This window comes from Heterodontus francisci, chromosome 1 (assembly GCF_036365525.1).
Source record: "Heterodontus francisci isolate sHetFra1 chromosome 1, sHetFra1.hap1, whole genome shotgun sequence".
NCBI classification, from domain to species: Eukaryota; Metazoa; Chordata; class Chondrichthyes; order Heterodontiformes; family Heterodontidae; genus Heterodontus; species Heterodontus francisci.
In genome coordinates, this window is record NC_090371.1 from 162,504,530 (window position 1) to 162,530,531 (window position 26,002).

A 26,002-nucleotide genomic window follows, 5' to 3' on the forward strand; every position below is an offset into this window, starting at 1 on the left:
CAAAAAAGACAAAAAAATACTTTGGTCAAATACTTGTGAATTCTTGAAAGAAAAGGATAAGATATGGTATGTTCCCAACTGGTCCTTTATTCTGGTGTCCAAATACGCATAGACGACTGTCACTGGGATCTTTTTGGAACATTTATTTTCAGGCGACGTCAAGGATTAGTCTGGTAGGCTTTCCAGGAGAATCACTGCATCAGGTATTTCAAGTATCACACTGGATTCTCAGGGTTTCTCAAAGAGGTGGAAAAATTATGAGCTAGGTGCTTCTTCCTTAGCAGGCTTACCCCCAACTGAACCAAAACAATAGCCAAAAATGAAATCAACTCTTGACCATCATAAGTCGTGACATGTCATTTCTCTGTAAACAACTCCCATAGTTCTCAAGGCTCCTTCTGTTTACTTAGCTTAAGACATGTGACTTCCTGTAAGGGTTTGTCCTTCCAGTGACCTTTTTTTGAAAAAAGAAAAAAGTTCCAGCATCCATGGATCTTTCCAGTCTTTCAAATGATTCAACTTCCAAAATTTTTAAACACGAAACCTCAAAAAATATTTTAAAATGGAGGCACATTGATAACAACACATAGAAGAAGCTCTTGTTGTGGTTGCGGACCAGTTGGGCGTTGAGGGAGTGGAAGCCCTTCCTGTTGATGGATCTTGCTGGTCTGTCACTGGGTGCCTTTAAGGCCACATGGATGCAAGCAATGATGCCTTGCACCTGGAGGAATACAGGGATGGAGGCTGAACCCAATGCTCTCTGTGTCAACACAGGGCCATCTGTGTCAAAGTGAATGTAGTCCTCAGCCCTTCTGAAAAGGGCATCTGTAAACTGCCTGATTGCCTAATGAGATGTTGAGACTGCTAGGTGCACAGCTGATCCCTGAAACAACCTGGTTAAGTTTAAGGTGATGGAGACCTTGATGGCTGCAGGTCGGAGACTGCCTTGGTGGCCGTGAGGTCTCACGTCTTTGTAGATCAGAGCACACAAGACCAAGATCATTTGCCTGGATAGGCGTAGCCTCCTACGGCACTGACGCTCTGTCATTTGCAGGTAGCTGACTCTTGGGTTGTGCACCCGTGTCTTGGGTAGCGCCTTCATCCCCTTGCAGCCTCCCGCTTTGCTCTTCTGGCCTCCTGCTGCCCGGGGGGTTGCATCTGCCGCAGTTCATCCTGGCTGCTCTGTCCAATGTCAGAGTAGCCTGTTCCTAGCTAAACTCCCTCAGCTGGGCTTTGTACATTCACCAGACCTTTGCCTGCCAACCCCAGCTACCGTAGTGATTCCATTAGGTTCATATCCCTCTCCGGAGTCCTGCCACTTACCAAAAATTCAACTCTTCCAGCTGCAGCAATAGCTGCTCTGAGGCACATCGGAAGCAGCTGATCGTTATTTGCTGCCTCTGCTTTATTTTAATCTGTCCTCCTATAGCCCTCATGGCCCTTCACACTGTTCATGCCATCACAACCCTATTGTATTCTCCTCCATGGCATCTCCTCCCTTCAAAAATTGTGAACTGATACTGACAAGCCTGTTCATGAACACTTTAATGAGCTCAACAGGCACTTAGTTGGAAGCGTGCACCCAACCAGTTCCCTTGCTGCTGGCATCCCTTTAAAAATAATGTCACTGTCCGAAGGCGGTGGGTCCCAGTGCTGAGCCATGAGAATGTGATTTTGAAATCACGCTCACCTCTGTTCCTGCACCCAGCAGGCTTTGAAAATCCAGCCCTTGGTATTTATGGTCATGGAAAAGAAGTTCAAGCTTTAATACTGATACTGTAGTGACATGCCAAGAAAATACTTTCCACTTGTTCCAGATATATCTGGAAAGCAGTGAGAACTCCTCCAAACTCAATCTTCCATGGCCATGTGAAAGACTAATAAAACCAGTCTGTGTAATGAAGCCAATTCAGCCTTTGGCCGCTAAAGGATATCAGCAAACCTATGCATTATAGTTCCTTTCCAGGAGACACAAAGCACAACTTTGTCCCTTGGCACTGCACATAATTCTAGCAGAAGGTTGCTAGAAGCTATGTTTCTTTCTACTAATGTAGATAGGAAGCCCAGTGTCAGTAACATGACATGATTAATAGTTAGGCTGGCTAGGGAGGGTTCTCACCCTTCAGCTGTGAAAGCTGTTCTGTTTTGCTTGGCTGACAGTGTACTGGATTCACCCTCAGACATAGGAGTGCTCAAAACTAATATCTCCCAAGGGATAGGGTAATGTGTCATATCTCTCTGAACAGATTTTCTGGAAGATATTGGTGATTACAGGAAAAGGTGAAAAGGGATATTAAAACAAAACTTTCCCAAAAGAGTAATTGAAAGCAAATATTCTGTAGTTGTTTTCCCCTTGGTAAGTATTAGAAGTTTATTTGTTCTTAAATAATAGGTCCAATCCTAGCTTTGCCTGTCCTGGTACATTGATAATAAAACCATAAAATGCATCTTGGATGGCATATAAGAAACCTTTGTTTCCAACCATGTGCTGCAGGAATCCGTCTCAGTCCTGGATGCTGATCCTGGCACTTGAAAGTAAAAGCTGTTACCAGCTTGGACTTGAATCTGGAGCCAACATCAGAATGGGTTGGATTAGGAGAAGTACTGACTGGAATATCAGCTGTCAAGTAGGAGCCACAACAAATGGATCTTTAACAGAATGGAGAGAGTAATTTATATCAAAGGCAGTTTTCTGTCTGACTTTGCCCTTTAAATAGTGATTAAGTTTGGATTAATGGATTAATTATCAAATGATAATTTTTTTCCAGAGTTCGTATGATTTTAGTTTTATTCTGTGATTCAATGGAAATGAAAACAAATCTCAATAATGCTGATTTTCCTGCTTTCCCTTCTCAGTTCTGTGCTCTGCCTGACCTGAACTGGACATGCCTCAACATGCAGGTGCAAGAGTCCTGCAGCAGCTCTAATGAGTGCCAGCCGCAAGTTCACTGGCTGCTGTCCAAAATCAGCTGTCAGGTTTCCACCCCTGAAGGCCAATGGGGGAATGTGAAATAAAGAAGACAGGTACCTTTTTGTATATTCCATAGCCTTGCAGGCTTCCCTTCTCAGGGTACAGGAGGGGTCTTCACATGGAGAATCACTGGTCACAAATGTGCTGGAGTTAGAGCAAGAGGATAGGACATCAGAGCTGTCAGCTGGCTAATGGCAAGATCACACACTAATTCTGCTGCAGTGGTCTCATGTGCTGACTTTGAGAGCCTATGCTACTGAAGAGGGTTACAGGACATACACCAGGAAATTCTAGGTGCATTGGGCAGCCTGCCAGATAGTTGTGGATGGTCCAGTCCATTTCTGGTCAATGGTAACCCCCAGGATGTTGATAGTGGGGGACTGAGCGATGGTAATGAAATTGAACATCAAGGGGAGTTGGTTAGATTCTCTCTTATTGAGATGGTCATTGCCTAACACTTGTGTGGCATGAATGTTACTTGTCACTTATCAACCCAATCCTGAATATTGTCCAGGTCTTGCTGCATGTGGACATGCATTGCTTCAGTATCTGAGGAGACACGAATGGTGCTGAACATTGTACAATCATCAGTGAACATCTCCTTTTCTGACCTTATGATGAAAGGAAGGTCATTGATAAAGCAGCTGAAGATGGTTGGGCCTAGGATACGACCCTGAGGAACTCCTGCAATGATGTATTGGGACTCAGTCGATTGGCCTCCAACAACCAGAACCATCTTCCTTTGCGTTAGATATGACTTCAATCAGTGGAGAGTTTTTCCCCTGATTCCCATTGACTCCAGTTTTGCTAGGGCTCCTTGATGCCATACTCAATCAAATGCTGCCTTGATATCCAGGGCAGTCACTCTCACCTCACCATTTGAGTTCAACTCTTTTGTCCATGTTTGGACGAAGGCTGTAATGAGATCAGGAGCTGAGTGGCCCTGGTGGAACCCAAACTGAGCGTCAATGAACAGGTTGTTGCTGTTTAAGTGCTGCTTGATTGCACTGTCAACAACACCTTCCATCACTTTGCTGATGATAGGGTGGTAATTTGCCGAATTGGATTTGTCCTGCTTTTTGTGGCCAGGCCATACCTGGGTAATTTTCCATATTGTCTGGTAGATCCCAGTGTTGTAGCTGTATTGGAACAGCTTGGCTAGGGGTGTGGCTAATTCTGGAGCACAAATCTTCAGTACTACAGCCAAGATGTTGTCAAGACCCATAGCCTATGCAGTATGCAGTGCCTTCAGCCATTTCTTGATATCATGCAGAGTGAATTGAATTGGCTGAAGACTGGCATCGGGGATGCAGAGTCCTTCCTATCTGTTATTGCCATGATTTGCTGTGTGAGTTTATCACATGGCATGTCAGGAGCTGGGGCAGCCCAATTTCACAAAAACCTCCATAAACAAGCATGGGACACGCACTTAAAAATTATAATAAACATTTTAAATTACTGCTAGCATGCATCGTGGATGCCTACGGACCCAATGCATTAAGGCGGCACTGCATCTTTGGTTTGGAATATGTATGTGTGCACTGCCTGTTATATTGGACTCTTAGGTGCCTGTTTTACATCTGTAAAACAAGCTATACTTCACACCCACAGCATCACCTCACAAAATTCATCCTGTGTGTATTGTCCTAACCACAAAAATATGCCAATTGTGAATATCACTCAGCAGTGGTGCCAAGATTGCACTACTGCAAGCTAGAAAAAAAAAACACAAATTGGCATTTTAAGATGATTTTCAAATTTTCACTTGCAAAGTTTGTTGTGTTTTCAGTCCAAAAAATGACTTCAGCCAGGTTTTCATTTTCCTAAAGCACTTGGAACATAAATGGAAAGGAATTTCACAGATTTACAGATCTACCCTGGAAATAATGTCTCCATCTGTAGTAAAAATGTTCCTTGTGATGTTAATGGAATATGGTTTCCACTGTCCTTGCCATTTTGACTGAACACAGCAAATGCTTCCACTGTCTTCAGGGGCCGACATCTGTTGCATTGTGATAGCAGTAACATGGAACTGATTGCCAAGACTGAGAGGGATTCAGGTTTCATTTTGGCAATACATCAATAGAAATGTGGCACTATCAGTCCCAAGTCTCCTGAGTGTATTATAGCCCTGAGGTGTGAGATCCCCTCCAGATGGCTGTCTCACCTTAATGCAGCATAGCCCGAAAACAATGAGACTCTGATGGAGGAGCAGGGCTTTACCATAACTATTCATAGGTTAGAATTGCCGTTGTGCACGCCTTTCAGGCCACAATATACAGACGTCACAAGAAGAGACTAAAGGGAGGCTACATTCTTGCATGATTTAATGACATCTCAGGATAAAGATGTCTCACAACAAAAGAACAAAGAACAGTACAGCACAGGAACAGGCCATTCGGCCCTCCAAGCCTGTGCCGATCTTGATGCTTGTCTAAACTAAAACCTTCTGCACTTCCGGGGACCGTATCCCTCTATTCCCATCCTATTCATGTATTTGTCAAGATGCCTCTTAAACGTCGCTATCGTACCTGCTTCCACCACCTCCCCCGGCAGCAGGTTCCAGGCACTCACCACCCTCTGTGTAAAGAACTTGCCTCGCACATCCCCTCTAAACTTTGCCCCTCTCACCTTAAACCTATATCCCCTAGTAACTGACTCTTCCACCCTGGGAAAAAGCTTCTGACTATCCACTCTGTCCATGCCGCTCATAACTTTGTAAAACTCTATCATGTCACCCCTCCACCTCCATCGTTCCAGTGAAAACAATCCAAGTTTATCCAACCTCTCCTCATAGCTAATGCCCTCCAGACCAGGCAACATCCTGGTAAACCTCTTCTGTACCCTCTCCAAAGCCTCCACGTCCTTCTGGTAGTGTGGCGACCAGAATTGCACGCAATATTCTAAGTGTGGCCTAACTAAAAATCACGTACTTTGGGCAAGCTGTGCATCAAGCACTCAGAAAGGTAAATTGTGCATCGAGCACTGAACTTCATGCCTCCTAAACTAATGTAAATTGTGAAAAGAGGAAGCACTGCTCAATTTTGCAATATTGGGCAAAGTACTGCCCGTGGGCTAGCCTTGCCCACCAAAACTAGGTGTATTAGGTTTATAGCCATTGAGACTTGCTCAGCATTCTTCCCTCTAAGTAACCCAGAAGTTCCCAAGCAAGCCCCTTTAACTTACTGCGTGAGCGCAGCCGCGCATCAAAATTTAAAGGTCCCATGTACTTAACTGAATAGACCATGAACAAGCCAATATATAGAACATTTAGCTACATTGGTCCAGATTTTGCTGTCAAAATAATAGTGAGTTCAGTTCAATGCGCATGTTGTTATTAATGCATATATCTTCAATTTACTGATGAGGAAAAGATAACCCATGAATTGTGATTTGCCACAAGTTACTGGATGATTTGCCCTGTTGCACCATTAGCCTCGGCAAAACGGCGATTTACTATCAACATGCAGGTGAGTTTCATGAAATTGCTGCACTTGCACCTTAATTGCTAATTGAACTCGCCAAAGGAAGTTAGGGCTAATTTCTTTTCTTTTGGGCCTCCTTATCTCGAGAGACAATGGATACGCGCCTGGAGGTGGTCAGTGGTTTGTGAAGCAGCGCCTGGAGTGGCTATAAAGGCCAATTCTGGAGTGACAGGCTCTTCCACAGGTGCTGCAGAGAAATTTGTTTGTTGGGGCTGTTGCACAGTTGGCTCTCCCCTTGCGCCTCTGTCTTTTTTCCTGCCAACTACTAAGTCTCTTCGACTCGCCACAATTTAGCCCTGTCTTTATGGCTGCCCGCCAGCTCTGGCGAATGCTGGCAACTGACTCCCACGACTTGTGATCAATGTCACACGATTTCATGTCGCGTTTGCAGACGTCTTTATAACGGAGACATGGACGGCCGGTGGGTCTGATACCAGTGGCGAGCTCGCTGTACAATGTGTCTTTGGGGATCCTGCCATCTTCCATGCGGCTCACATGGCCAAGCCATCTCAAGCGCCGCTGACTCAGTAGTGTGTATAAGCTGGGGGTGTTGGCCGCTTCAAGGACTTCTGTGTTGGAGATATAGTCCTGCCACCTGATGCCAAGTATTCTCCGAAGGCAGCGAAGATGGAATGAATTGAGACGTCGCTCTTGGCTGGCATACGTTGTCCAGGCCTCGCTGCCGTAGAGCAAGGTACTGAGGACACAGGCCTGATACACTCGGACTTTTGTGTGCCGTGTCAGTGCGCCATTTTCCCACACTCTCTTGGCCAGTCTGGACATAGCAGTGGAAGCCTTACCCATGCGCTTGTTGATTTCTGCATCTAGAGACAGGTTACTGGTGATAGTTGAGCCTAGGTAGGTGAACTCTTGAACCACTTCCAGAGCGTGGTCGCCAATATTGATGGATGGAGCATTTCTGACATCCTGCCCCATGATGTTCGTTTTCTTGAGGCTGATGGTTAGGCCAAATTCATTGCAGGCAGACGCAAACCTGTCGATGAGACTCTGCAGGCATTCTTCAGTGTGAGATGTTAAAGCAGCATCGTCAGCAAAGAGGAGTTCTCTGATGAGGACTTTCCGTACTTTGGACTTCGCTCTTAGACGGGCAAGGTTGAACAACCTGCCCCCTGATCTTGTGTGGAGGAAAATTCCTTCTTCAGAGGATTTGAACGCATGTGAAAGCAGCAGGGATAAGAAAATCCCAAAAAGTGTGGGTGCGAGAACACAGCCCTGTTTCACACCACTCAGGATAGGAAAGGGCTCTGATGAGGAGCCACCATGTTGAATTGTGCCTTTCATATTGTCATGGAATGAGGTGATGATACTTAGTAGCTTTGGTGGACATCCGATCTTTTCTAGTAGCCTGAAGAGACCACGTCTGCTGACGAGGTCAAAGGCTTTGGTGAGATCAATGAAAGCAATGTAGAGGGGCATCTGTTGTTCACGGCATTTCTCCTGTATCTGACGAAGGGAGAACAGCATGTCAATAGTCGATCTCTCTGCACGAAAGCCACACTGTGCCTCAGGGTAGACGCGCTCGGCCAGCTTCTGGAGCCTGTTCAGAGCGACTCGAGCAAAGACTTTCCCCACTATGCTGAGCAGGGAGATTCCACGGTAGTTGTTGCAGTCACCGCGGTCACCTTTGTTTTTATAGAGGGTGATGATGTTGGCATCGCGCATGTCCTGGGGTACTGCTCCCTCGTCCCAGCACAGGCATAGCAGTTCATGTAGTGCTGAGAGTATAGCAGGCTTGGCACTCTTGATTATTTCAGGGGTAATGCTGTCCTTCCCAGGGGCTTTTCCGCTGGCTAGGGAATCAATGGCATCACTGAGTTCCGATTTGGTTGGCTGTATGTCCAGCTCATCCATGACTGGTAGAGGCTGGGCTGCATTGAGGGCAGTCTCAGTGACAGCATTCTCCCTGGAGTACAGTTCTAGGTAGTGCTCAACCCAGCGGTCCATCTGTTTGCGTTGGTCAGTGATTATGTCCCCCGATTTAGATTTGAGGGGGGTGATCTTCTTGATGGTTGGCCCAAGAGCTCTCTTCATGCCATCATACATTCCTCTGATGTTTCCGGTGTCTGAGGCCAGCTGAATATGACTGCATAGGTGTTGCCAGTAGTCGTTTGCGCAACGCCTAGCTGTTCTTTGTGCAGTACTTCTGGCTGCTTTAAGTGCTGCGGATGTTAAATCGCTGGGGGCTTTCTTGTAGTTCAAAAGTGCAATGCGCTTAGCGGCTATGACAGGTTCCAGCTCTTCATTATGAGATTGAAACCAGTCTCCATTTCTCTTCGCACTTTTGCCGTAGGTGGTCAAAGCTGACTCATAGATGGCGTCTCTGATGTGGGCCCACTTGGTCTCAGCATCCCCTGTGGGAGTGTTTTGAAGGGCTGTTACAAGTGAATTTAGAAATTTTTGTAACAGCTGTGGGTGAGAAATTCTGCTCGTGTTGATGCGCGGGTGGCCCTTCTGCTTGGAATGATGCAACTTCTTTGGTCTGAGTCTAACCTTGCTGCACACCAGGGAGTGGTCGGTGTCGCAGTCCGCACTGTGGAAGCTGCGTGTGATTTGAACACTGTTTAAGGCGGCTCGCCTTGTGACAATGAGGTCTAGCTGGTGCCAACGACGTGATCTTGGGTGCCTCCATGAAACCTGGTGACAGGGTTTAGTGTGAAAGAACGAGTTGGTGATGCAGAGGTTATGATAGGTACACAACTCAAGCAGTCTCTGCCCGTTCTCATTCATCCTTCCAACGCCATAGCGCCCAAGGCAGGAGGGCCATGAGTCATGGTCGGCCCCAACCCTGGCATTAAAGTCCCCCAGCAGGAATAGGTGTTCGGTGTTGGGGATGCTGCTAATGATGTTATGGAGTTGTTCATAGAACTGGTCTTTAGCTTCAGGTGCGGAACAGAGTGTTGGAGCATAGATGCTGAGTAGGTGTACTGGACCAGAGGTGGTGAGCAGTCGGATGGACAGTATGCGTTCCGAGCCATTTGAGGGAGGCTCTATCATGCTGAGCAAGGAGTTTCTGATGGCGAAGCCCACTCCATGCTGTCTTGGTTCTTCAGGATCCCTGCCCTGCCAGAAGAAGGTGTAGTCTTGCTCTGCTAGAGAGCCACTCGCGGGGAGGCGAGTCTCCTGAAGTGCTGCAATGTCCACATTGAGTCTACTGAGCTCGTTGTTAATGATGGCGGTCTTCCGAGAATCGTTGATTTGTGTAAGGTCTTCCGACAGGCCAGGACACATAGTTCTGACGTTCCAGCTTGCAAAGCGAAGGGCTGGTACCTTCTTTCTAATACTTCACAGTGTAAGAACCTTTTTAATGAGGAGTTTTATGTTCCTGGAATGCCACTCAACTTTTGGAGCCAAAAAGGGAAAAATTGAGTCTCATTTATGCAGTATATTGTGGCTAGAGGTTTTTTAAATTTAAACTTTAAAAAAATCTTACTTTCATTTGTCTCTTTTTTTTTCTCTTAATTCAATCTTTTCTTCCTATTTTTATTTCTACTTCTGTTTCTGATTCGACTCTAATTCACACTATTTCCTTTTTGTTGTTTCTCTGTTTTGCTTTATCCTCAAATCAGATTGGTTAAGGACATAGACAGTTGGATCCGGCATTCACCAAGGTCTCAGACATATTGTTATCAGCTCATATTTCCAGCAACTTACAAGGCAAAAAATGTCTGAGTTGAAGAGTGAAGGGAAATGTCTAACCAGCAAGCATACAGCCAGATGCCCTGCTCCTGCAAAATCTGGTCAGATAAGTTAGAGTGAGCAAAAATCTGGCAGATGATGTATAAGGTGGGAAAATGTGAAATTGTCTATTTTGGCAGGAAGAATAACAAAGAAGTATATTATCTAAATGGTGAGAGATTGTGGAGCTCTGAGATGCAGAGGGATCTGGTGTCTGAGTGCATGAATCCCAAAAGGTTAATATGCAGGTACAGCAGGTAATTAGGAAAGCTAATAGAATGTTATCGTTTATCGCGATGGGAATTGAATACAAAAGCAGGGAGGTTATGCTTCAGTTATTGGTGTTCAGGGCATTGGTGAGACCATGTCTGGAGGACTGTGTACAGTATTGGTCTCCTTATTGATGGAAGGATGTAAATGCGTTGGAAGCAGTTTAGAGAAGGTTTACTAGACGAATACCTGGAATGGGCAGGCTATCTTATGAGGAAAGATTAGACAAGCTGGGCTTGTATCCGCTTGAATTTAGAAGAGTAAGAGGCAACTTGATTGAAACAAATAAGATCCTGAGGGGTCTTGACAGGGTGCAGGTGGAAAGGAAGTTTCCCCTTGTGGGAGAATTTAGAACCAGGGGTCACTGTTTAAAATAAAAACAAGAAATGCTGGAAATACTCAGCAGGTCTGGCAGCATCTGTGGAGATAGAAGCAGAGTTAACGTTTCAGGTCAGTGACCCTTCATCAGAACTGGCAAAGGTTAGAAATGTAATAGGTTTTAAGCAAATAAAGCAGGGGTGGGGCAAGAGATAACAAAAGGCAAGGTGTTGATAGGACAAGGTCACAGAGAATAATTCTGTTATTCTGAATAATGCTCTTTTCTGGGTTGTGGGTGGGATTGTGATTCACAATTTGCCCGCTCCCATTGCCATGGACCTAGGCAGCACGCAAATGTGGTGCTGCTTCCTTGTTTACCTGAGTGTAGGGTTGATCAAAGTGAGACCCATGGTGCTGGCTGCCTGAATGTTCAGCAGGGGGCCTAGCAATGTTTGCAGAGAGCACACGATGCAGTCAGCTTTCCCCTCTTAAAAGCTGTTCCTCTTAAAGGGAAGCTGCACTGAGTCACAGGAGTTGCTGCTGAATTTCAGTTCTGTGATTCTAACAACAAAAATGGAACACAAAGGCAGTGAGACAGCTCCAGGTTCAAGGATGCAGTGCTGTAGGCCTTAGGGGTGTAGGTGGACAGGAGGAAGAGGCTGTGATTTTGCGGGGATCCAGGAGACCCTCAAGGAACACCCTCCAAAGAGAGTGGGAGCAGGTGATCAGGAAGGTCAATTCCCAGAGTCTGAACCCAAAGACATGGCAGTAGTGCCACAAGAAGTCTAATGAACTTGCATGAGCAGTCAAGGTCAGTGAATGTATCTTTACATGACATTTCCTACCCACCACTCCAACAGCCCATCATGCTGTTCAATGCACCACACCCCCATCAATCACCCAACAACATTCCCTGGCATTCAGGACTATATCCAACATCCAGATACTCTACCTCACTCATGCAGCCAGCCTCTCACCCACCTCTTGCTGACTCCATATACTTCCACCATGTGGTCGCACATCACCCAAGCACAGTGCTACAAAACCATTGACATTCTTCCCTCTCTCTTGCAGGACAAGGTGGCACATAACAGGAGACAGCAGAGCAGAACCAATGGGGAACAAAGACTGCTGTATCTCCTGAGCCCTACAGAGGAGCTGGTGCTCTTCATTATGGGGCCAGCTGCAACAGCACTCACGGCAGTTAGCATTGCTGAGAACTTTGAGGATGATGGTATCCTGCTGCTTTATGCCCCTTCTCAACTCACAGCTCACATTCATCTTGCTATTTAGCATGATGAGCAAGCTGTAGATGATGTGACTGTAGACCTTTTGCTTTCCCATCCCACCCATCTTCTCTCAACTCAACCTTCCCCTTTCTGATTCCCTACTCTCATACAAGTTCTTACCAAGAACTGCCATCTGTCAAGCCATAGCACACCCAGGAGGAAGAAGGAAAGCAACAGCACAGCAATGATGAAGAAACCCAGTCATGTGATCTGACCCTCACAGCCACCAGCAGAGATGCTCTGCCTCAGAGGCTAGTATAGAGTCGGGATCTGCATGTGGTGAGTCACTGAGCATAAATGGGCTGCAGCCAGGGGGAAAAGGATAGGTTGTGTGCCAGTTCACTGGAGGGCAAGGTCACAGACGAGTTCTGCTACAGTGGACCGGGATGAGGACTCCAACTGGGTGGCAAACAGAAAAACATTGATGAGGATGCACACTGAGATGCTGGGTACATTGTCTGGCCTGCCAGACAGCCTCCTGTCACTGTCGAGAAACATGGAGGTGTCCAGCTCCAAGTTGGAAGAGGGCATTGCACAGAGTTTGCCCTCTCTACTTCCGCTGCTCCATCTCCCCATCCTTTTGCAGACCCAGAGGCACTGCAACTGCAATTGCAACCCCCATACCTGTTGCAGCCTTTATGTGGACAGATCTGCCCTCCCTATGAGGATGCACCAACAAAACCAGGAACTCACCACAACACTGGCAAAAACACTACACAGTACTTCCAGAGATTTTGTAATGGCAGAAGTTATTCTAAATTACCTCAACTTTAAGTTGGGTGCCTGGACCTTTTAAATAACACTACATCTAGGCCTCTCTTGCAACTGAACGCATGCTCCTTGGTGAGAGATAAGCAAATAGTTTTTTTGTAGTACAGAACCTGAGTATTGCTGAAAATAGAGACATGTTGTTGAAGCTCTTCGTCTCGCACTCAAACATGGAAACATAGAAAATAGGAGCAGGAGTAGGCCATTCGGCCCCTCGAGCCTGCTCTGTCATTCAATATGATCATGGCTGATCATCCAAACTCAGTACCCTGTTCCTGCTTTCTCCCCATATCCCTTGATCCCTTTAGCCCTGAGAGCTATATCTATATTCACCAGGATGTTGCCTGGGCTGGAGCATTTCAGCTATGAAGAGAGACGGGAAAGGCTAGGGTTGTTTTCCTTAGAGCAGAGAAGGCTGAGGGGGGACCTGATTGAGATGTACAAAATTATGAGGAGCATTGATAGGATAGATAGAAAGAAACTTTTTCCCTTAGCGGAGGGGTCAATAACTAGGGGGCATAGATTTAAGGTAAGGGGCAGGAGGTTTAGAGGGGATCTGTGGAAACATTTTTTCACCCAGAGGGAATCTGAAACACACTGCCTGAAGGGGTGGTGGAGGCAGGAACCCTCACAACATTTAAGAAGTATTTAGATGAGCACTTGAAACGCCATAGCATTCAAGGCTATGGGACAAGTGCTGGAAAATGGGATTAGAATAGATAGATGCTTGATGGCCAGCACAGACACAATGGGCTGAAGGGCCTGTTTCTATGCTGTATAACTCTATGATTCTAAGTCCCTCCCCATCTGTGGTTTTAAGCTGGTGTTTTCTCTGCAGCAGAGGAGAAGCTAGGGACTCTGACATGAGCAGACCATATGTGGGGGGTCGCTCTCTCTCTGTCTCTCTCTCTTTCCATTCCAGCTTGAAAGCTTTCAAATCCTGCCTGTTGACTGACCACCTCTGCATACTCTGGCTACAAACAAAAACCCCGTTGAAGGAAATCTTCCACATCCAAAGAGACCCACTGGACCAGTTATCGACCTCAGGATCACTGAATTCAGCTAGAAGCCAGCTGAATCACCAAACCCCACAGCTTGTTTACCCTTTTGTTTTATGGACTCGAACTCAACCAATCTACCTTTCCCCACTCTGTAACCTATCTGTGTATGTGTAAATCTTCAGAGTGTGAGTGTGGGTGAAAGGTGGCGTTTTGTTTACTATTTTATTAGTTTGGTTTAGGTACAATAAAGTTAACTTCTTTCTTTGTTAACTCAAGAAAACCTGCCCCGATTTGTTTTTGTTATGATCGTAGCAAGTAAGTAATAAAACACCTATTGAATTGGCCAGTACATCCATTTTAAGCAAGAATTAAACCTGTTGTTGTCTAATAAGGAGAGTGTTACGACCAGGTGAGAAAGAGGTCTAGGGGTCCCTTTTAGCCTTCACCTGGTCTTACTGTAACAGGGTTTAATTATAAACACACTATGTTTTTTACTCCCCCTTCAGTGCTTTCCAATTATAAGGCAAAGAAACCAGCACAAACAGGCTTTCTTGGGTTTAAAGAAGAAAAGTTGAAATGTACTTAACTTAAACTCTAATTCAGTTGACGCCTACAGATACACGACATGCCCGTGCTAGCATGCATATGCGATACTCACATGCAAATAGAGACAGAAAGAGCAAAAGAAAAATAAAGTGGAAAGGTTTGAGGCAATATCTAAACACTCATCGGGACAATCGCAAGAATAACCAATGTAAGGCAAAACAACAACTTATACTGCATGAGAATAGAGTGCTGATTGGTTGGCAATTGAACTGTGATTGGTAGAGGCATTGCCATAGTGAATGCACCAGTTTACGGTGACTGACAGTTAACTGCCAAGCTTGGTTTAAAATTTAAACCAGGCAGCTTGACTCTGATTGGTCAAGACATTGCCCTGAGGAATGAACCAGCGAATGGCTGTCACTTATTTTGTTCAGCTGAAACAGGCACAATGTTGTAAATATTCTTTCTGCCTGCAAAGAACAGGGCCCTGTGTATTAACATATGTAGCTTCCAGTACACACAAATGCCCCACACTGTGAGCCCTACTGACAATCTTAAATTGTATGTACAATATGTTCACAAATAGGGCATCAAATCAGTTGGTAGGGCTGAGTGATGTCATGACAGCACCAGTTTGGAGGCTTGCCGCACACGTGATGCTGAGAGGCCCACACCAGAAGTGGCTGGAGGCAGAGCATGCCCCACTCGGAGTGCCTCCAGCTTCTGTAGCGCCATCTCCAGTGGCACTACAGATTTGAAATTTGCACCCATAGACCCTGAAATTCCTAGCATTGGAGGGGTTGTAGAGCCTGATTTAAACCTGAATGTTAATTCTATATTACTTGTGTTTAATTGTATGCAAGTGTGGGCTTCAATTGGGGATTCAGTTGTGCTCCTCTAAATAGAAAGAGATTGAAATTATGGTTTAGAGTTAGGAGGCACATGCTTGCAATGGGTATCTCTGTAAATAAATGCTGATAAATGTGTGTAAAGATTGGCTCGAATTCTATCCTTCAATACTTGGCTTTTTGGAACATAACATTGAGGATCAGTAATTTGGGGCTCAAGTTTTGAGATTGGATTTTTTTTTCTTTTTGGGTAAAAATATTCATTTTAAAATCTTTAAATTGGTAACTGTCAGTGAATGGATCTGTATTTCATTGGCTATAAAAGCTTTCCTGTCTTAAGGAGTTTGATGAATGGTGTCACATTGAGCTGCTGAAGCTATGTTTTGTAAGGAGTAACAAATATTAGGTTAGAAATAATTGGTTCAGTGAAACATGATTAATCTGCTATTGTCAGGATATTGTCTTCCATTCTATATCAAAATACTTTAAAGATCTGTGTTAAGTTTAATCCTATTAAGCATTCATCCTATTTAGAAATCCTTTATAGAGTACTCAGCAAACTTAAAACAATGTTTCTAAGTATTCTATATGCTTTAAAGATGATGACAACCAATTTTACAAATGTATAAAAACATATGTTTTGTTGAAATAGATACTTTAAGTTTTTCACAGAATGCTGGCATATCTAAAATAGCTTATCTTTTATGGGTTGTAGTTTTTCAATTATGCGTAAACTGGTTGAAATGCTAAAACACATATTTGATCAATCAAGGATGGTTTGAAACCTCATTCCAACAGAGTGACGGAAAATAGGCCCAACATTCTGCATCCCAAGCATCCCTGAGAAATAACTGACTGGACAGTGGATCAGGGCATTTTGTCAGTCATCCAAGGTGGCCACCTACAGTCATTAGACCTCTTGCATATGCAAATGAGAGACCTAATGCCTGCTTCTCTTACTTCTACAAAGGAATCAATGTTCTGTCCACAATTATGAATAGCACACCATTACAGGCTGATAAGTCTATCACTTCATTTCATAGTTTACAGGAATATTCTGTTGTATGATTGCCTTTAAGAGTGGTGTTCCTTTAAGATCTTAGTATGCCAATGAGCCAAGTACAAGGATGCAGTCATGTGACCTGGAGCCAGAGTCACTCTGCAGCTGTAACGTCCAGAATAAAGTTCTGTAAATAATTAGCTCTGTGCTGTATATAATATTTAGCTCTAATAAACCCATTTGAGATCTTCAACCAACTGGACTCTACGCATGTCATTTATGTTGCATCAGACAACATAAAATAACTCATTACATTCAACTTTCGTTTGGAAAGCAGAAAAGTGCAACATACCAGACATTTATGTAATGCTTGGCGCAGCCGTACACCAATGTTCTTTCTTTTTTCTTATTTGGTTTCTAACATCTGTGCAGTTCCTTTGTTCTACCCTCATAGTCTCCCTCTGTGATGTGGTATGGAGGGGCCTCTTCAATGTTTCCAAGTGGGTACTGAAAGGTGAAAGCAAATGTTATTTATATATTTCCCCATCACTAAGTCATAGGTTTTACAACAGATTCAAATTGTGTTTTTTCTCTTTGAGCAATAGCATATTCATCAGTTAAAATGGCCCAGAGATGTAACAGCTTGTCTGTGGGTAAAATTACCATGATTTTAGAATGTGGCAACCCAAATTTAGGGATCATCCTCTCAGTTTATTATCATTAAAGGCTTGCTGAATAAATATTGATACTGACAGTAGAGAGAGTCCTGATGAACACTCTCTTCACATTTGTAATTAAAATTATTCCAGTGCTTAAAACGTCTTAGCACAGATGTATTTTACCTGCTCATGTGATTTAATTTGACAGCAGATGAATTTTAATTTCATCATGCTTTATAACGTATGTTCAACACTGTAACTTGGACTGAGCTTATATGCATCTGTTCTGCATCTTTAGAGATGTGCAAAATGCAAAGTGAATTCAATCTGCCCACATAGTTGAGTTTATGACCCTCCATAGTTCCAGTCTCCAATTAGATGGTGCCTCCCTTGGGTAATCCCTCTGAGTTTTATACCGCAGGAGGGAATGCAGAACAACCTCGACCAAATCAAAAGAATACCTTCCTGACACAAATTAAACATTTAATTTTCCAAAATCGTTGAAAAAAATAAAGTAAGCATTTACAATGCCAGTAATTAAAAAAGATTATAAAAAATCTCCCCTCATGTAAAGGAAGAAAGTAGAATATTCCCCAAATTAGAGATATCTAGTTAACTGCTGTGTTGTACCAAAGCACCAATGAACGTTAGGGCTGCCAGAATATTCAATGAATCCAGCAATGGTTTCTTGGGAAGTTTGACATTGCTCCCATTTCGTTAAGAATAATGAAATGATTTGTCAAACCTGTTGTGAGCTCTTAAAAAGAATAATGTCTTTTTGCTTTTTAGGAGCTGTTTAATGTCTCTAATTCCACATTTAACGAAATCTGATGCCTGTAAGTGAAAGATGATGTATTGAGAAATAAGGCAGAATTTATACCTTGTTGACCCATTTATAGCAGGGTGACTGGCAGAGGATTGAGAACATGATAGGTCATGGAGTGGGCGTTGCCATGGCTTTGTAACTCAGCCACGACATTAGCATCCCATTCCTGGGTTTCCCTCTAATCAGAGAATGCCATCATGATGACGACCCATACATGTCAATTGAAGGACGTCTATTTGACGGGATGCCAGCTGGGGTCAGAATGGCTCCATTGCAGATCTGTCACTGAGGATGGAGCAAGCTTAAGTGTGGATGCACAACATGGGGAAGGCTGCCCCCTGGTTCTCTGATGTTTCTCTGGAGGTCATGCTGCAGGCTGTGAAGATCCACAGAGACAGGAGATGGAAGCAGTCGAGAGGGTGTAAGAGGCCATGCAGCCTCTCAAACAAAACAGGCCTAACTAGAAGAAGCCAAAAAAAAAGCAGTAGGAATGTGGTACCTAGCACATGGATACAGTGATGAAAGACGTTCAATGACCTCATTGGGGCAGGAAGGGTGAGTGGCCTCCCACATTTAAGTGTCAACCTCACACTCTGACACACCCAGCGTTTTCCTGCACAGCACTCCTCTGACCAACACGTTCCAGCTCCACTCATTCCTCTCTCCAGAGGCAACTCCTCACATCTCCATCTAAACAGCCAACTCTGACACCCATCTCTCACAGTCACCCTCCACAAATGTTGTCCTCTCCACACAATCCATTTCTCACAATCATAACTCTCTGCTTTCTATCCTAGAAGGAGGGAGAATGCAGAGCTTTAGGGAGAGGCAGAGAACTGCGAGCCGCCCTCCAGTAATCACCACCCTGACCACTACAGAGGAGGAGGCTTTGGAGATCAGTAGGATGGCACAGCCAATGGGCATTGGTGGTGGAAAGACGGGGGTCTCCCACAAACCCGATGACAAAATTAGATATCACATTGCCACATGGCATAGAACAATCATTCATGTTGAATTTCTGCCATCACTAACTGAAATTTAAATATCTGCACAATCATTACTTTGAACGCTGTCCCAATGTCATTTCTAATTCATGTCTTTCATCTCCCACAGGTCCTACAAGCATCACACAAAAGCTGGTACGGGAGGAAGTGGAGGAAGACTCCTCAGAGGAGGTCATGAACTCTGAGGATGCACCGTCACAAAACTCATGCACACCTTCCCCCACCCAGCTCAGATCCACACACATCGGTGGGGCCTCCAAGGCAGGTAGCTGTGTTGTTACATGGTGAGTCACACATCACAGGTGAGCAGACGCAGGTGTTGGAGACAGCAACAGCAGTCGATAGTCCCAGTCGAGGCACAGGAACCTTCAAGTTCTGCTCAATTGGATGCAGATGCTGAGTCTCAAGGGTCATCCGCAAAGAGGTCTAATCTGGAAAAGCAATAGAAATTGAAATAGCTTCTGTCAGCATTTCCAGATGCACTGTGCACCCTTGGAGAGAGATTGGAAGAGTCTGTCTCTAGCATGAGTGCCACGATGTCTAAGGCCTTTGCACTGATGTCCAGCTCCTTGGAAAGAGTGGCCACCTGCATGCAGCATCAGACACGGCAGGCAACCGAGTGCATGTTTGCCCAGACCAATGGGGTTCACACGCGGTCTGCCACTTTAAATAGGGTGGAACAAAGCCTCACCTTGGTAGCCCAATGTTTCACTGACATGCAGCAGAGTGCCTCCCCCTCCTCCCCCAGCTCTTGGTTGGCAGGGATGTGTGGGTGCACTATGAAATGGGAGATGAAGAAAGGGCACAGAAGTGGGGCTCTGCTCAAGATGTTCCCACTTGTCACTCCTTGCCCCTCACCCCTCCCCACTGCCTTCAGTCATAGCCCCACATGCTGCCTCCTCTCCCAATAACTGAGTCTGCCCCAGCACAAGTGAAGGTTGGGCAGTCTTTGGTGGGGATCTCCTGGGTCCCAAAACCTAGAGGATGTCTGTCTTGAGCATCTCAGCTGTCAGAGCAGGGGAATGAGCAGACTGCTTCAAGTGGCCTTAGAGATTCAAAATGGTGTCTGCGCCATGGGCACACAGTTCTGGTGCCAGTTGCACTGTACACCATATTGGTTGGAGATAGTGCACTGAATGTTCACTGGAAGTATTCAGAGTAGGCAGATTATGATAGCAATGAAGGTGTAATGGTGATTTGACACCAGCACTGCTATTTTGGAGCTCAACGTTCGAGCTAACAGCATCTTGTAATCACACACAGCTGAACATGGGTTCAGCAGCAGGAAGGATCCCCACCTATTTAAAAGGATCATCAACTACTTTCAGGTTAGTTGCTGCTTGATTTCTGCTGGATGTGATGGTACAAGTGTTTTTTGCATTCTAGAGTTCTTTAAATTTGCTAATATCTGCAGGGAACAGTGTGGCGGGTAATCAAGGAGATTGTCTTGACTTCAAGACTGCTGTACAAACCAATTGTTCCCAGACATGGGTGCACTAGTAAGCACTCCCCTTGGAATACAGCATGACTGGGAGAATGAACCAAGGTGAGGCAGGACAAGCTGCTGGAAGAGGGATGAGGAGGAGGTGGACAAGAGCTCTCAGCAGGATACCATATTCACCCAGCATATTCAGGGAACAATTCTCCTACCTGAATGACAGTGAGAAACAATCCGTGAGATTTCTGTGCTTCAATAAGGACGTCCTTCACTGAAATCTGCCATCTTCTGCAACCACAACTGCAACCTGTGAGCAGGGCAAGGACTGCATTGCCAGTGTGGTAATGGTGACCATGGCGATGAACTTTTAGGAGTATGGCTTCTTCTAGGCTGGAGCTGGAGATATTTGTAACATCTCCAAGTTTGCCATCCACTGTTCCACAAGGGAGGTTACTGGGACTCTCTATTCACAGAGAGCTAACTACATTTCAATCTGAATCTCCTAAAGGGCAGCAGGTGGAGCAATCCTGCAATGATTGCAGGCTTCCATATCCTGCAAGGTGCCGTTGACTGCATGCACATAACTTTGCGGGCGCTGTATGCCAACTCTGAGATGTACCATAACGGAAAGGGATTCTAGTCCTTCAAGATCAACCTGCTGTGCAACTATACACAGCGAATCATGCAGGTGAATGCCCAGTATCCTGATGTAGTCATGATGCCTTCATTTCGCGGTGCTGCGCTGTGCCTTTTCCTTTCCGAAAGCCATGACAAATGCATACAATGAATGACATACTGCCACATGAAATGTGATGGAGCAAACAATGCTTCCACTGCCTGAACCATTCTGAAGGAGACCTGCAGTACTCGTTAGAGCAGGTATCAAGATTCATGGTGGTCTGCTGTATGCTGCACAACCTCATCATCATGACGGCATATCCCTTGCCACCATCCATACGTCAAGCAGTCGATAAGGAGGTGGAGAAGCAGGAGAAGGAGGCAACCAAAACACCTCAGTTCTGGCAGGGCTGTCTGTAAACAACACATCCAATAGTGAAACCAGCAAACGTAACCCCAAGTCTCCATTCACCAACAGTCCCAAGCTTATTTTTCCTGTTACTGACCATCACAGAGTCTGATTGGCCACAATGCATATAAATAAAAGTCAACACGAAATAAACATTCCAAACCAAATTTATAAACCAAAGCATACCAAATTGAATAAAACAGGTCAATCACCCCTGTCCATTCCCTTATTGCCTGTCTTGTGTGTGCCATCGCCTGGCCTAGTGCTCCTATGCAGTGCTACCCCAGTGGCTGCAGCATGGCTGGTGGAAGGATCCTGACTTACAATGGGGTAACTGTAGATGGCCTTGGAGGATGACCTTCAGCAGCTCTGAGCCTAGAAGACCAGGTTTCAAAAGGAACCATCTAGGCTTGGGCAGCAGAAGTCTGGCCTGGGTGACAGGCAGCAGCAAGGCCAGTGGTAGAGTGGCAGTGGTGGGAGGATGAATGCTGTCACCCTGAGAGAGATCAGCAGGTTTGTGCATCCTGAAGCCACTGCCACTCCTTGAGGCAGCACTGCAGCAATCCTAGTAATCTGTGGGAAGACAGATTGCTGGACTGCTGTGAAACCCTGCACGCACTTTTGAACACTGGAATCCACAGCCATGGTGGCAGCAGTCTGATCTTTCATAATAGCGCTGTGACCTTGCATGACAGAAGTCTGAGCTTCCACTGCAGCACCCAGAAATTGAGTGTCTGCTGCTTGTGCTGCAATGGCAGCTGAGACATCACCTATCAGATGCTACATCATGGTTAGGTCCAAAAGTGTGTGAATGGGGTTGGCTACTACTTCCATGCTGAAAAGGATGGGCACCCAATCCTGCACAAAGCCCCGTTCAAAGTTGGCTTTGGATTCCCCCTTGCTCCTTGACATTAACAATAATTTCTGGCAGGCCTGCCAAAGCAATAGGCATTTCATTGTGCATACCGATCGGTCTTCTTCTGTCGCCTGCCCCATTAGCAGCAAAGTCATGTGCCACCTCATCCCCTGGGGAGCTGGAACGTGCACTACCGTTGCCCCTGCTCTGGCTGTAGCCCACTTGTGTCCAGTGTGTCTCACCACATGTATATCCTACCTCTAAGCTGGATTCAACTAGATTGACTTAATTAAATCCGTAAGACTTGCCGCAGAATTCCCAGCCTTGGGATCTTGCAGCTACAATATTTATGTGGCTGGTCCAGCTCAGTTTCTGGTCAATGGCAACCCCAGGATGTTGATATTGGGGGATTCAGCGATGGTAATGCCATTGAACATCAAGGGGAGATGGTTAGATTCTCTCTTGTTTGAGATGGTCATTGCCTGGCACTTGTGTGGCGAGAATGTTACTTGTCACTTATCAGTCCAGGTCTGAATGTTGTCCAGGTCTTGCTGCATTTCTATATGGACTGCTTCAGTATCTGAGGAGTCACACATGGTGCTGAACATTGTGCAATCATCAGCAGACATCCCCACTTGTGACATGATGGAGGGAAGATCATTGATGAAGCAGCTGAAGATGGTTGGGCCTAAGACACCACCCTGAGGAACACCTGCAATGATGTCCTGGAACTGAGATGATTGACCTCCAACAACCACAACCATCATCCTTTGTGCTAGGTATGACCCCAACCAGTGGAGAGTTTTCCCCCTGATTCCCATTGACTCCAGTTTTGGTAGGGCTCCTTGATGCCATACTCGATCAAATGTTGCCTTGAGGTCAAGGGCACTTACTCTCACCTCACCAAACTGAGCATCAGTGAGCAGGTTATTGCTGAGCAAGTGCCGCTTGATAGTATTGTTGACAACCCCTTCCATCACTTTGCTAATGATCGAGAGTAGACTGATCATATCATAGAATCATAGAAAGTTTACAGCACAGAAAGAAGCCACTTGGTCCATCGTGTTTCTGCCAGCTGAAAAAGGTTCCACCCATTCTAATCCTACCTTCCAGCATTCGGTCTATTGACCTGCAGATTATGGCACTTGAGGTACATTACCAGACTCCTTTTGAATGAGTTGGTGGTTTCTGCCTCAGCTACCCTTTCAAGTAGTGAGTTCCAGACCCCCACCACCCTGTGGGTGAAATAACCTCTCCTTATCTCCCCTCTAGTCTTTTGACCAATCACTTTAAATCTATGCCCCCTAGTCACTGACCTCTCCACTAAGGTAAACAGGCCCTTCACCTCCACTCTATCCAGGCCCCTCAAAATTTTGTACATTTCAATCAGATCTCCCTTCAGCCTTCTCTGTTCCAAGGAGGACAACGCCAGCCTATCCAATCTTTCCTCATAGCTGCATTTTTCCAATCCCGGCAACATCCTCGTAAATCTCCTCTGTACCCTCTCCAATGCAATTGCATCCTGTTATGACCAAGTGAAAGGTACCTAGGGGTCTCTTTGAGCCGTCACCTGGTCGTGTTGGAATAGGGTTTTTATATTAAACACACTATGTTTTTAGTTCTCCTTGGTGAATCCTTGTTCACCGCTTTCCAATTATAACGTAAAGAAATGAGCACAAACAGGCTTTCTTAGGTTTAAAGAAGAAAAGTGAAATTTATTAAAACGTAAACTAAAACTCTAATTTGGTTAATGTATATGGATACATGCCGTGTCCCACGCTAGCATGCTTATGCAATATGCACATGCAAATGGAGACAGAAAAGAGCAGAAGAAAAATAGTGGAGAGGTTTGAGACAATCTCTGAAGAGGGGTTTTTCTTACTGTGCTTCGAGCTTGCTGTAGTCCTTGCTTGTAGGTAGATCTTGCTTTTAGTTGGGGCCCAGTATTCTTCTTAAACCTTTTTCACTGTAGGAGACTTTTCTCTCTCGGAGTTCATATGTCTTCAATGGATTCCAAAGCTGGTGAGCGATATTAGAGCAGACAGCAGATAGTCGTCAGCAAATCATGTCGTACCTCTGTTTAAAAAGGGAGTGAGGGATAGACTGAATAATTGCAGACCAGTCAGTCTAACCTCAGTATTGGGCAAGTTATTGGAATCTATTCTGAGAGACAGGAAAAGCTGTCACTTAGAAAATCACAGGTTAATCAAGGATAGTCAGCATAGATTTGTTAAGTGAAGATCTTGTCTGACCAACTTGATTGGCAACAAGGAATAAACCTCATGGGCTTTTCCAGTTAGCTTGCTTTGTATTAAAAGAGACCAGGTCTCAGCTGGCCATTTTAGCTGCCTTGTCAGTTTCTCAAAAGACACAAAAAATTCTTCCACATCTTCCTCATTGAATTTTGGACTGAGTTGGGTGAGTTTTAGCAATTTTGTAACCAGCCCTAAATTATGCTCCTCCACTATTTACTATGCTTTTACTGGAGTTACTCTCTCGCCCCCGAGTTAACTCAAGCCGTTTCAGCTCTCTTTCTTCGGATTCTTTCTGGAATATTCTTTCTCTCTCTCTCTCCTGCCTCTCTCTTCCTTTCTCCTGTTTTTCTGTTTATTCACGTTCCTTCTGGAAGGCTCTCTTTTTCTCCCTCTCCTGCCTCTTTCTCTCTTTTTCTCTTTCCTCTAATTCAAATTTCCTTTGTTCCAATTGTATCTTTGCTAACAATACCCTGTCCGAGTCTGCTTCTAACCCTGTTTCTGCTTCTTCAGATTCAAGGGAAAAATGTTTGCCACTAGCCTTAGGAGGTCGAACTTCCTAGCCTTGCCATGTACAGAGATTCCACACTGTTCACCCGTTTTTCTCAACTCCTCCATGGTCAGTGCTTTTAACTTATCCCAAGTTACTTCACCCTGGCTTGGAGAGCTACTCACTTCAGTAGCAGACATGTTAGTATTCAATTACACAAAACCACAAGAAAACCTGTATTAATCTTGCTCTTTTTTGATTGGGAACAATTTGGCTTCCCACTTCCAATTTCTCTCATTTGTCTGTGGGTAAAATTCCAGATTCTAGCACCCAAATTTCTGTTATGACCAGATGAGAGAAAGGTGTCTAGGGGTCTCTTTTAGCCTTCACCTGGACTTATTGTAACAGGGTTTTAATTTAAATACACCGTGTTTTGAGCTTCCCCTTGGCAAATCCTTGTTCACTGCTTTCCAATTATAAAGTAAAGAAATGAGCACAAGCAAGCTTTCTTAGATTTAAAGAAGAAAAGTGAAATTTATTAAAATGAAAACTAAAACTCTAATTCAGTTAATGCCTGCGGTTACACGCCACACCCCACGCTAGCATGCATATGTGATATGCACATACAAATAGAGACAGAAAAGAGCGGAAGAAAAATGGTGGAGAAGTTTGAGGCAATCTCTGAAGAGGGGTTTTTGTTACTGTGCTTCGAGCTCACTGTAGTCCTTGTTTGTAGGTAGATCTTGCTTTTTGTTGGGACCCAGTATTCTTCTTAAACCTTGTTCACTGTAGGAGACTTTTCTCTCTCGAGGTTCATATGTCTTCAATGGATTCCAAAGTTGGTGGGTGGTATTAGAGCAGACAGCAGATCTTTCTTTCTTCTTCTTCTTTCTTCTTTTGGGCCTCCTTATCTCGAGAGACAATGGATACGCGCCTGGAGGTGGTCAGTGGTTTGTGAAGCAGCGCCTGGAGTGGCTATAAAGGCCAATTCTGGAGTGACAGGCTCTTCCACAGGTGCTGCAGAGAAATTTGTTTGTTGGGGCTGTTGCACAGTTGGCTCTCCCCTTGCGCCTCTGTCTTTTTTCCTGCCAACTACTAAGTCTCTTCGACTCGCCACAATTTAGCCCTGTCTTTATGGCTGCCCGCCAGCTCTGGCGAATGCTGGCAACTGACTCCCACGACTTGTGATCAATGTCACACGATTTCATGTCGCGTTTGCAGACGTCTTTATAACGGAGACATGGACGGCCGGTGGGTC